General features: G+C 36.3%; 2 long non-coding RNA genes and 1 pseudogene across 2 annotated transcripts; 2 read left to right on the forward strand and 1 right to left on the reverse strand.

The window, feature by feature from the left end:
• Positions 1–2,110: 2,110 nt before the first annotated feature.
• Positions 2,111–3,814, reverse strand: LOC130714087 (uncharacterized). Its single transcript, XR_009011157.1, has 3 exons — positions 3,707–3,814; positions 3,474–3,553; positions 2,111–2,921 (listed from the first exon to the last, which is right to left on the reverse strand). It is a non-coding gene; the product is annotated as an uncharacterized LOC130714087 (long non-coding RNA).
• Positions 3,815–4,080: 266 nt separating this feature from the next.
• On the forward strand, positions 4,081–9,163 carry LOC130712525 (protein FAR1-RELATED SEQUENCE 5-like; annotated as a pseudogene).
• Positions 6,031–8,246, forward strand: LOC130716287 (uncharacterized). The gene is made up of 3 exons (XR_009011915.1): positions 6,031–6,466; positions 6,614–6,690; positions 7,931–8,246. It is a non-coding gene; the product is annotated as an uncharacterized LOC130716287 (long non-coding RNA).
• Positions 9,164–13,835: the final 4,672 nt, after the last annotated feature.

The raw sequence follows: 13,835 nt of genomic DNA on the forward strand, positions 1-13,835 counted from the left end.
AGTCGTGTTGTATTGACCGACACTGACTCTGGCTTTGTTTGTGGGTTTGTGGTGGGAGTTGTGTTGTATTGACCGACACTAACTCCGAGTTGCGTTGTATTGACCGACACTATCTCTTGGGTTGTTTTGAGTTTGGGTTGAGCTAAATGCTCGTGTGGTGAGGACGATTCAATGTTTGGCTAACCATATTGCATCAATCGGGTGAATAACGAAAATGGTTCACCTGTGCATCTTTTGGTGAATAACGGGAATGGTTCACCAATGTGTTAATGATGAATAACGGGAATGGTTCATCATACGGTGAATAACGAGAATGGTTCACCAAGGATGAATAACGGGAATGGTTCATCCAGGATGAATAACGGGAATGGTTCATCCATAGTGAAGAACGGGAATGCTTCACTTGTGGCGAACGGGAACGCGTCACAATCCGGATCATGTTGATTGCATTTCACGCATACATTCATTCTGACTGGGATTGCGTGCTATCTGATTTATTGAAGCAATGTTAGAGCCATAGCATGCTAGGATTATCTATATGTTTATATGACAACATATGTATCTATACCCCATATCACATGTTAAGTATGTTGAGTGTATATCTACTTATTTCTGTGAGTTGACCCTAGCGCCTTGGCTTTGTTTGTATGTTTGTGATTGGGCGGTCGGCCTGCTGCCAGATGTCGATGGCCGACTGGTTCTCGACGGTCTCTCCCTCGGGGGGATCAGATATGAGCTGGTGGATAGGGATGCCCCCACCGCTTGGGTGATCGATGTGGCTGGTCACCGGGCGACGTATAGGGGAAGGGTCATGGAGGACCGGACGGATGAGCGAGGACGCTTGACGAGAGGAGTGCTACGGCGTATGGAGCTGAGTTTTGACTTGCCGCCCTCAGTTCATTGTGGACCAGGCACTGGTCATGGACCACCTGCACCACCTCCGACTTCACTTTCTGTCGAGGAGGACCCAGCGGAGATCGAGCTTGCTGCTGCTGCTACACCTGTTGTGCCACCTCCGGCTACTGCCATCGCTCCTACCGACGTGGCGTCGTCCTCTAGGCTTGTGCGGCCGAGGAGGGAGTCTGTCGTCCCATCTGCCTCACGTCTCTTGTCTTTCTCTTCACCGCACGGCTACCGTGTGGACCCCTTGATGAGGGTGGTGGAGGAGGATGTTCTTGCTGGAGAGGTAGACGTGGAGACCGGCTCGACTAGGGCGGTGCGCAGGACAATCAGGACGGAGGTTATGGATTTGGACACCGAGATGATTACGGTGGATTCCGACTCTGACTCCGAGAGCAGTGGGGAGAGCTACTCGCCGAGCAGCGATGAGGAGGAGGAGGATTGGTGAGCTGGTTTGGGAGGGTAGGTTAGACTAGCGTCATTTTTTTGTGTAGAGCTCTTATCGTCTTATCTTTTTGGGATCGGGTAGGTTTCCGATGTGTGGCTTTTTGTGTGGTTCTTTTGAGGAGGATCACAGAGAGTCTGTCGGAGTATAGGGGTCTTTTGTTCAGGCCATTTTTGGGTGCCGACATTCTCATTGGATGACTGTATTTTGATACTTTTACTTACAGTGCTGGTTTGTACATATTTGCCTACGGGCGTTCTACTTTGGAGTCACTGCGGGTGCGCGTGACGGGAGGGTGCAGCTGAGGCTGTACTTGTGTATATATTTGTATATCGGTTAGTTTAGTTGTTGGGTGTTGTCTTTACTTCCTTATCGCTTTGATTTAAAGGAAAGAAAACGAAAAAAAAATTACATGTTTTCCGCGTAAAGTTTATTTTTGGTTACTAAAGTGACACCCGGAAATCGGGGTGTTACACCCTACACATTGAGCTATGCACGTGGTCTTTATACATAATTTTTTATGTTAATATCTAATCAAACCGTATAGCAATTGACTGCGTATACGTTCGTAAATAAAGAATCCATGTATTGAGGTGTTTATATATTAATGTGTATTTTTTAGGATCAATTGAGGTGTTTAACACTTCAAATTTTGCTCTCAAACACACAAATCCAATCTAATTTAACAACATGCAGTGTAACTGCACAACCATAGTTAACAACATCCAATGCAACAACCATAGTTTAAAGGATAAATAACAGGTTCTTGTCACAAGTTCATCAAACTTAACAACAAAAACTTGAAATTAAACACGTCGTGAACAACAAATTCAACTGCTAACGATAATTAATGGATATTGTCTTGAGATAAACTACAAAAACTTAAGAACAACCCTTAAGTAGCTCACAATTTACCGGCGGTTGATTTCAACCCTTTAGGTGTCCTCTTGTGGCATCTTAAAGAATAATAACTCGTCCCTAGCACGGAAATGTTACACCTTGGCAAACTCATACCAACCTAAGCCAAACACACATTGTCGTGGCCTACCCTTGTCCCATTTCTACGTCCACTCATCCACAGCCCCATCAGGCAAAATAATATTGAGTGAGGCAAGTTTGTGTTGTAGACTGCCATTCACATAACTTGCAGGAATTAGTTATAAAAAGTAAACAAAATTATCTATAATATCAAAGATATATCTATTTGAAGTACGTAAAAACACTGAGTTACAAATACTACCAAAACTTGTTCCCCGGTACACAACGGTTTAGTGAGCTCGTTTGCCCAAGCGAAAACCCTTCCACGTTGGGAGCATCCTCCTCTTCCACTACGTAAGCCACCTCCGTGTTCTCGTCATAAAAGATCCGGATGTTGAAATGACCCGCCACATTGTATGTATAATGCACGCTAGCAGTTTGGCCAATGTGGTGCATTTGACAAATTTCCTGAAAACCTCCCTCTAAATGGACCTCTTTGGACACTATTCTGACATCCATTGAAAAGGTGTTGTCTGTCAGGTCAGTGACAAGGACATTCTAAAACTGCCTAATCTCAGGATGGGCTCTGACAAACCACCTAGGAAGGATAGTGAACCCCTCAGGAGATATATGCAATGATCATGAACAAAAAAAAACTAATGGTACAGAAAAGATAATGAAATTGTTTGGTATACTGCATCGGTTGTGGAATTCCCCTTTGAGAAGCAATTAATTACAACAGCACTGGTATCACAAAGTTAAACTGGTGAACACTAATGAGTAAAAAAATAGGGAGGTGGTGAATCCTATAAAACAAAGGTGGTTTGTTATTATCGGCAAAACATGCGCATGATTGCAATTTATGGTTGTAGAGTGACAAAAAATAATTTGCAGGAAAGGAAATCATTTCACAGATTTTGTACTAATCAAGGGCAGTTTACAAAATTGAAACTTGATGGCCTTAAGAGAGTGGAAATGAAACTCCATCTAGAATCTGGACATTCACAGTTTCAATAGCAGATGAAACAAAAATAAATGAGAAACTACCTCAAAGACATATACTGATTACTATTGGAGTGTGGTGAGGGTGAATCCTAAAAAACATAAAGCTTCATATAAAGAATATTAAAAAAGATATAGAACAAATTACCTACTCAAACCAAGGTAATCTCTTTCTATAAACTAAGACAATGAAATGATGTAAAGGGAATTGCGGATTCTACTTGCATCCTGTTAAAATTAATTTAGAAAGATGTTATGAGATTTGCAAATAAAATGATTATATTGAAAAAAAATGGATTACAGTGAAGGCCATGAAATGAAACATTTGGTGCAATAAGATTAATTAATATTACTAAACACAACAAAGAATGGAATGCTCACCTGATTAAGGTAATGCATCATGATGAAGCAATCCCCCCCCCTCTGGTAGGCTTGAGAGCTTCGCAGGTTCCATGATGAAAATCAAAAAACAGATGTGAATATCTGAATATGTGAACCGTATAAGAAAAGAAGGTAGTAGTCTCAAGAGTCTTTATATGTAGAGGAAGGATGTTGAAAGAACAAAGGGCTTGGAATAGTAAAAACATAGAGGGGTTCACGTGACAATTATTGTGGGAAAACGCATAGATTCAAACTTGGAGTAGTGTGCTTGACACTGTTAATTGACTATGACAAAACTACTTTGGAAAATAGGTCCCACCTTGGAAATAACAATAGTCAGTCTATGAAATTGAACCTATGGTATTCCAATTACAATGAAATTAACGGCTACTATGATAGATAAGATCAGTTACAGAAGGGAGAATGGAATCAAGAGCAGTTTATTGTAGTTATTGTTGTTGTGTGATATAGAGAATGAGAAAGTATTGATCACAATTATGGTTAAGAGAATATTAGAAATTCAAATTCAAATCTTAAAAAAAATCTGAAAATTTAATGGGGTGATATGTCAAAGCCTAAATAGGTGGAGCAGTTAAAGCAATATTTTCATGTGCTTAATACCACTAAATTTGTGGATTTGGAAAGGAATAAATTAAAGAAAGTATTAAAAGCCTTGTTTGATAGAGAAAACAAATCTTTGGAATATGTTCTCACAAACTAATGATATGCCTATAATGATAAAAAAATGCTTAAATTAAGTATAGTTTAATCGTGTGGCATTTGCAAAAAAAATATAGGACGAACACACTATTCAAGCTCCTGAAAAATAAAATAAAAAGTCAATTTAAGCATCCTCAAGAGAAATTATAACTTCTCGATACTCAATTTTAAAATGGCAAAGATTTTTAGGATATCAACATATTTGTGATATCAACATATTTAAATTTTAAAAGTGAGCATTACTTTTCAAATTGAAAACACATATTCACCACACAATTTCGGTGATAATAAAAAAAAACTAATATGATATGATTCAAAACTTATTGGTTATGACAAATGATGATAAATAGAAATTATCTAAATAAAAAAAATTATTCTTCCAATAGTAATTTATATTTAAATTACTATATCAGTAGCAAAATATATTTTCATGACATATCCTATCATGAGAATTTTTTAAAATTTTTATATGAAGATTTATTCTCAAAAAAACTCATGTTTAGTTGACTGCAAAAATAGAGTGGGTATTTTAGATGGGGTTAATATTAAACATAATAAAAAATTCAGAATACAGGTGGCATGGGAGTGCAAAAGCTAGGTATGGAATATTGATATCATATAGAAGAAGATTACAAGCCAAAGCTAGGTATGGTTTTTGAAAGCTATGAGGATGCTTGGATGTTTTGGCTAAATTATGGCAATAATGCTGGATTTGGAGTGAGGAGGCAATAGTTTCACAGCAAAAAAGATGGCTCAATTTCTTCTTGTCGGTTTGTTTGTTGCAAAGAAGGCGTGCAAAAGGTAGAAAACGAGATTATAAGATAGTCAATCCAAGATCGGGGACAAGAACAAACTATCAAGTGAGGTTGGGACATAAGAATAAGGATGGAAAACTAGTAGTGCATGACTTTCTCGAGGAGAACAACCACATATTATATTTGTAAGAAATGTCTCACATTCTTCCATCTCAAAGAAAAGTTTTAGAAGTTCAAAGCCAACAAAATGAGTTGGTTGATGATGTTGGTCTGCAACAAAAGAAGTCGTTTGAGTTGATGAGTAAACAAGTGGGAGGGTGATCAAACTTGGGATACACTTGCCTTGATCAAAAGAACTAGCTCCAAAAAACACGGCAAAGGAGTTTGTTACATGGGGAAGCTGCACTACTAAAAAAACGCGATTTAGCGAGGGACAAAAATCCTTCGCTATTAGCGACGGAATCAGACGAATTAGCGACAGAATCATGTTTTTGGAATTGAAAATGTTGTTTTAAAATTTAGCGACGGAAAAGTAACCTCGTTGTTGTTCCGTCGCTAATATTATTTTAATATTTTATCTCGAAATTTAGCGACGGATAGTAACCGTCGTTGATTTCCTATCGTCGGTAATTTGGCGACGGGTCATAAATGTCCTAATTCCGTCGCTAAAACTTTTTTTATTTAAAAATGATAAACTTGATCTCCCAGGAAATCGAACCTGAGACATCTCTAACCTAAGAGTTGGGTATAGCCATTTCATCTACTAGACATTTTTTACATTATTTTATGAAATATACCTATATATTTATTAGTAGTCTAAAAGTGTTAAGTTCAGGCCCAAAACAAGACTGAATCCATTCTCACTCATACTCTCTCCCAAAAAACCCTAAGTCTCAGTTTTCTCAGAAATTTCCTCTCACACTCTCATGGCCGCCGCCGTCGCCGCTTTTGCGCCGTCGAACTCGCCATCGCTTTTGCTCCACCGTTGGCGTGAAGGTTTGTTCGCTCATGAGGTCCCACCGTTCGCGTGAAGGTTTGTTCCAGTTATTTTCGCTCAAGTCGCACAAAGCAAATCCACTCCCTCTTCATCCACTTATGCGCCGTTTCAGCCTTCGACGACCTCTCCTACGCCGTCTTTGTTGCCGTCACACAACAACCGCCTCTCAACCATTTCATATGGAACACCCTCATTTTAAGCGTGTTTCTAGATTCTAATATGAGTGGTCTGGTTCTAGTCACAACATTAGGGGTTTAATCGCCAACGCCGGTGCTGGTGCTGACGCAGGTAACTTTTCCTATTTTGGGTTCAGCTTTCATGGGTTTCTATCAAATTCTAATTTTCGATTTTCAGTTCATGTATCTGGTTATTTTCGCTGTTGATTCTCTAGTGTTTTTAAGAATGGTAGGTCTAATGGTGTGACATTCACTACAGGGGCAATAGCAGCTTACATTTGTGTGTCGTCATCAAGACAAGGCTTCAAGTTCATGGCCTTCCTCCTTCGCAAAAAGGTATCATTCAATCAATGCTTAATGGACCATGAACAATATTGAGGCTGATGTTGACTTTCTATTAAGATTGAGGATAAATTTTCTAACATAGATAATTGCCATAATTTGGCAATTTAATGACTTTGAATAATTTTTAAAACTTTGAATAATTTTTAATAATTAGGTGCTTCTCCTTTGAGAGTTAAGTGTTTGTGTCATCAACATAAGGCTGAAATTTATACATTGTCTACTTGAAACTGGGACATGTTAGTTCAATTCAATGCACTTAGACATTAGAGAGCAAAATCTGCATTGTTTCACATTTTGAAATAAAAGTTAAAACGAGCTCATTAGTGATTGATTCTTTCATTTGTTGTTTTATTTTTTTAATTTTTAAACTTGCTTCCAAATTCAATTATTTTCTATTATAGGTTTCAATTTTGTTTTTGATTATGGGTTGCTAGATTAGTTACTATGTTTGCATTCCCAATTTTATGTATTCCCCTTTTCTCTGTTTTCTCACAAAGCTATTGATGATTGGAAAAAGGGAAGAAATGAACTTGACCACCATCCATCATGGATGAAGTGGATTAGTCATGCTCCATGGACTAACCTGTAACCTCTTATGTTTGTATCTACTTTCCAGCTGAAATTTTGTCTTTTCCTTCACCTCCGTTGCTTACAATGGCTGGTTTCCCATCTTTTGTGAGTTGTGAAGTTCCTATTTAGTTGCAAAAGGTTCTTTAAATTTCTTCTTTGGTTTTGGTTTTGAATGCTTTCTGATCACTCTTCTTGGTTGTAGTTATTTTAAAGCATAACTCCAATAGTAGCTCTCTCTTTCTTTCTTGACTCTGATTTTCTTCACAGTTTTCATATGGATTTTGTTTTAGTTAACTTGTTGACATTTTATAAGTTCCTCATCTTCTACTGAAACTTTGACAAAGTTGACTCATGGTGTTTTTGGACTATACTATTACAAGTGTTCAACTAAGCTTGAACTTCTGACAATTGCTGCCATATGTTACTTTAAATCAAGACTTTTCCATTGGTTGCTAAAGGCCAACCATCTTTCATATGACGGTTAATTGCTCTATTTGAGAATTATTTTGCTTGTGACTTATGTAAAATCTTTCCCTGTCCAAAGCTACTTCTCTAAATTTTTGAGCTCACCTTAAGAGATGGTTTTTGCTGTTGTAAAAAAATGCTTACTAATCATTGTTTCTTTCGTGATTCATTGAATTTGATGTTGATTTGCTGCCAGGTTTGGGTTGGAACTTCCGGTTTCATCTCCTCTATAAGCCTCGACATCTCAGGATAGAGGGAGCAATTTGCTTTGTGTTTCCCTTTTGTGGATGTGAAGCTTCTTGAATCAAGAGGTACATCCCTATCGGTCTAAGTTTGAAGCTACTGAAGGGTTTGACACATGTGCTTGTGGGTAAAATCGTTGTTGGGACTTAACTTTATGGGTTCTCACTATGATGAATTATATGCTGAGTTGATGACCTTGTATTTAGATGAATATTTATGTATTTGACACTTATGTTTTTAGTTATGCTTTTGACATTTTACCATGACTATGTATGGCTTCACTACTATGATGATTAATGTGAATGAACATGATCTTAAATATGAATGTGAAACTTCAAACCAATAGTAGATTTTGAATTACTTCATTTAGGATTTGAGGAAAATTATCAAACTGAATTGTTATTGTACAGGAAAAATAAAATCTGCTCAAAAAATAAATTTTGTCACTTTAGCGAGGGAATTAGCGAGGGAATAGAAATAAAAATGTCAGGCGGTTAGCGACCGAAGTGTCCGTCGCAAACAGTGACAGCCTGCTATTTTCCGTCTTAAATAGCGACGGAGAGTTCCGTCGTAAATAGCGACGACTTGTTATGTTCCGTCGCAATTAGCGACGGATTCATGGGATAATCCAGCAAACGATTTAGCGACAGAAATATATAAATTAGCGACGGCATATTTCCGTCGCTATCAGCGACAGATTTAAGAATCTCTCGTTAAATATTTACCGAGGCCACTTACCACGGCAGACAGAGTTCCGTCGCTACATATTTAGCAATGGAATTTTCCTTATTTAGCGACGGATTTTGCCCCTCGCTAAGTAGCTTTTTTTTAGTAGTGCTGGTTATATATTGCAATACTTTTAGAGAAAGTTAGTTGAAAATTCATCTTTCTATCATACTTATCAACTATATGATGAAGATCAAATCACCAATGTGTTTTAGGTATATGCAAGGTTGCTAATTGATTATGGCTATTTTGGTGATGTGGTTTCACTTGATTTTCGGCATATTGCGCCAATAGTTCGAATAGACCACTTGTTGTTTTTTATGGTTTTAATCACCATCGGAAAGTAGTGATCTTTGGGGTTACCTTTTTATATGATGAAACAACAGAGTCTTACAAATGGTTCTTTGAGTCATTTTTAGAGGCACACAAGCAGAAAATGCATAAAATAGTTTTTTATTGATCAAGCTCTGACAATGGCCAAAGCGCTAGCTTTAGTCATGTCTGAGACTTACCATGGTCTATGTACACGACACTTGATCCAAATGGCATCAAGCACTTAGGCAATCTTATGAAGGGTGAATTTCATTTTTTCACCGCTTTAAGAAGTGCATGTATTGATACGAAGATGAAGAACGATTTGAGGAAGGTTGGAGAACTCTTATTGCAAAATATGATGTTCAAGAAAATGATTGGTTGCAAAGAATGTATATTTTGAAGGAAAAATGGGCATGTTGCTATATGAAGAAGGTGTTCACTTTGGGAATGTAAAGCACTCAACTTAGTGAACGTGTGAATGCGGATATAAAAAGTTTTATCTATGTGAACTTGGATATTGTCAAGTTCTTTAAGTATTTTGAGGGTGTTGTGGAAAAAAGAGATATAATGAATTAAAGTCTGAATATAAAGCACGTCAAAAAATATCAAGGCTCAAGAACCCATATTCTTATATTTTGAAACAAATGTCCAAGCTTTATGCTCCCACTATTTTTGATATATTCCAACACGAGTTTGTATTGTTTGAAGCATGTACTGTAAAAATCATGGATGTAGAAACATCATTGATTGATTTTGTTATTGCCGAGGTAAGGGGTTTCGGAGAATGGAAAGTTTCATTTGATTTGGATAAGAAGTCAATTCGTTGCTCTTGTCATAAGTTTGAGTCTTTTGGCATTTTATGTTGTCATTGCTTAAGAGTCTTTATTCATATGGATGTCAAATTAGTGCATAAGCAATATGTATTGAAGAGGTGGACAAAGTTAGTTAGAAGTCTTGCCTAATAGTTCGGTTAGTCATGTAGAAGAAGATGACCATTTGTCTACAACTCAAAGTTATGCAGAGATTTGTCCTCGCCCTATTAGCATAGCCACCGAAGCTTGTAGAAATCAGAAAAAAATTGTGTTCCTTAACAAAGCTGTTGAGTATTTAGAGAGACAAGTACTAGATTTTCATAAGAAACAAGTGAATACTACTGAAGTTGCAAATTTAATGAGGTTGGAAACAACATTGATGGTTCAACACAACCAAATGAGTTCAAGAAAAAAGAAGGTAGAAAGGGTTCTAAACGTATGAAAGGTTGGGTGGAGAACCAACTTAGTAAAAGAAAGAAAAATGGTGTCTCAAGTTCTTCACAAAGTCAACAACTTGCAATGACATTATAAATTTTATCATTAACTTAGTCAATATACTTTTAGCCAACTCTATAAATTTATTGTTTTTCCTTTTTTGCCATGTAGACCAACGTAACTCAAGTGCAACATGAGGTTCCCAATACAAGTGCAACATGGCTCTATGATCCTTACAATCAACAATCTATGGTAAGCTAATAACAATTTAATTTTGTGTGAACCTGACATAAAATTTATTTAGTGGTTAAACAATTTTATCTTTTATGTAGAGAGACAATGACACTTTGGGTACCTTAAGTTATTTACAAAGTCAACAACTTACAATGGTATCATTAATTTTATTATTAACTTAACCCTTATAATTTTAATCAACTTCATGACTTTATTATGTTTTCTTTTTTGAAATATGGACCAATGTAACTCAAGTGCAACATGAGGTTCTCAATACAAGTGCAATGTGGCTCTATGGTCCTTACGATCAACAGGGAGGCCAATTTGGTGTCAATAGTTTTACAAGTTTATTGATGGTAAATTTTCTCAATTATATACATCACTCCATTTATTTTCATATATTAACTTGTGTCTATCAAATTGTAGGGGGAAGTAAATGAGGATATCACAAATTTAACCAACTCAAAAAGAAGAGAAAAGAAAGTTAGACAATTGCTTTTTATATCTTTTTGATGTGTATGTAACACATGTGATTATGCACATGTTTATGTTTGGTGTTATCTATCATTTGGCATGGATAACACAATTTCTTTTATGTTTTTCATCTTTTTGATGTGTATGCACATGTGATTATGCTCCAATTAACTACATGACAATTGTTTTGTGGTGTTATCTATGCTTTGACATGGATAACAATTTCTCTTATGTTTTTTGTCTTTTTGATGTGTATGTAATGCATGTGATTATGCTCCAATTTACTAAAAAAGAAATATACACGACGGATGAAAACCAAAAAATTATATTTTATTGCGAGCCAATCTTTGGTTACATTACATCTTGTATACTGAATAGAGTATAACACATATTCAATAATGTACAAAGCTCGTAAGCTAATGTTGAAACATCTCTAGTTCATTTGTGCTTCTAACTATAGGACAATTGAAGGTATGAAAAACACTAGATAGGGGGTTTGAATAGGGTTTTGCAATAAAAATGGTTTGTTTTTAAGTTCACTAAAGTCTCTCGGTTTCAAAGGTAGAAGAGCAAAGAGTAAAGAGAGAAACACACAAGGATTTTATCCTGGTTCACTTGAACAAATCTTCAAGCTAATCCAGTCCACCCGTTAAGGTGATTTATTCCTTCGTCGAATGAAGGTAATCCACTAATCAAAGGATGTTACAACTGCACTAGCACACCTTGCTCAGTGACTAACAATCCTAAGAACTAGCAAACACTAAGACACACAAGTAAGGTCTTCTCAAGGCTACTGATCAAATCGGTCCCTTAAGGAAATACAATCAAGAGTTTGAAAGATTGTGTTTACAAGAAAGTTGCTTCTAAACAAGCAGAGTGTAAACAAAGTAAGAACAATGAAGAAAAAGATTACTAAGTTTTATCGCTTGAATGAGAATTGTATTGCAATGCAGTGTCTTAGCTTTTTCTTCCTTTCTTCAGCCTTTAAATACTCCAAGCACAAAGTGATATTTTTGTTGTGAAATTCTATCCGTTGGAGGGTACTTCTTGAATTTCACAACGGGTCAGGATAGTACAGTACGATTGTACTAATTGATAGTGACCCTTTGTCCTTTACTGTTAACTTTTGATCTTCAGAGGCGTGCTTTAAATGTAAACTTGTGAAGCTTCTAGTTAGAGTCACGAGGATGCTTGGATCTTCAGAACTTCAAGTCTTCAGCTTCTGGACCGTTCCCTTCAAAACTTCTGGTCTTCAGAATGGAAGCACTTGGTCTTCAGAGCCAGCTATCTTTGGGTCTTCAGAATCTTCAAATCTTTAGAGTCTTTGACCGTTCACTCAGAACTTATGGTCTTTAGAGTCTTCAACACTTAATTCTTCAGAACCCTTATCAGAGCTTAAATCTTCAGAACATCTGAAACATTAAACTACCGTTCCACATAACGTAGTGAGTGCAGAAGCAGTTTGTTGGTCATTACTTTGGTCTTTGACTTCTGATGACTACCAAATTCAATCAGAATCAGAACCTGTTTGTCAAGTACACAAAAGACAAACGTTAGAGTACCAAAGTTATTCATACTCAAAATATATATTTGTTATCATCAAAACCTAGAGATATACACAGAACCAAATCTTGGTCTAACAACAACAACAAAAACATAAATCTCAACAACATTTTAGTTGTAGGACAACAACAATAAATCCAATCTCATCATCATTCTAGCTTTAGCTTTAGGACAACAATAATAAATTCAATTTGAACAACATGTTAGCTTCAGGACATCAACAATAAATCCAATTTGAACAACATGTTAGCTTTAGGACAACAACAATAAATTCAATCTCAACAACATTTTAACTTTAGCTTAAGGACAACAACAATAATCAGTAAAATCAGCAAAACCAGCTCTTTTTTCCTGCACAAAACATAAGACAACAAGTAAATGCCATGTCAAACTAGTAGGATATGAAACAGGAACAAAATAAACACTTAATTTCTTGTATATGTCAATCCCGTATTATATATGTCAATCCCGTATTATAAACAAATTGTATTCACCCATCATGAACCTGTATGTTTGCCATTTCTCATCAAACAGAACGGAAAATTTCTTAGAATGCTTCCAGAAGAAAGAAAAAAATGATAAACTTTAAAGAGAAAATAATCTCATCAATATCTAATTCAAGTGGGGAGGGAAATATTAACCAATCTGGGTGCAAGTATGAATTTCAATTCAATTGACACCATTTGCCAAAACTAATCAATTCTTGTTCTCACTATTGCATTTTAAAATGTATTGTTCTCTGTGTGTAAAAAAAGAGCAAAGTACTACCTCCGGTCCTATTTATAAAAACAAAAATAAATTCACATAGTTTAAAAAATGTAGTTAAATTAGTTAAAATGCATTAAATTTGTCCTAAATTAAAATAAACTTCCAAAATTACCCTTTGTTTTAGTGTTGGAGAGTGGGAATGAGAAAATTATTAATAAGACACATTTTACTAGTTAGAATTAATAAGGACATTATTAGAAAAAAATAATTACTATACCACAAACTTCCATTTGGTTCTTATAAAAAGAACCAATTTTTTTCTTCTATTTGGTTTTTAGAAATAGGATCGGAGGTAGTAAAGGGTAAAGTTGTAGGTGATCTTGGACACATCTAACCTCTTTGTTGTCGGCGGTTGTAAGAATAAAAAGCATTCACGAACAACAACAACATAAGGTGGGGAGATCGAAACTAGATCAGAACAATAATGGAGAGAGGAAAGTATGCGGTAGTGGAGAGCGACGAGTTTGTTTCTGTTCTCGCTGCCATTAACTGACCCCAACGGTGGAGGGTGAGAGATCGGAACTAGGCGAC

This window comes from Lotus japonicus, chromosome 4 (genome assembly GCF_012489685.1).
Source record: "Lotus japonicus ecotype B-129 chromosome 4, LjGifu_v1.2".
Classification (NCBI taxonomy): Eukaryota; Viridiplantae; Streptophyta; class Magnoliopsida; order Fabales; family Fabaceae; genus Lotus; species Lotus japonicus.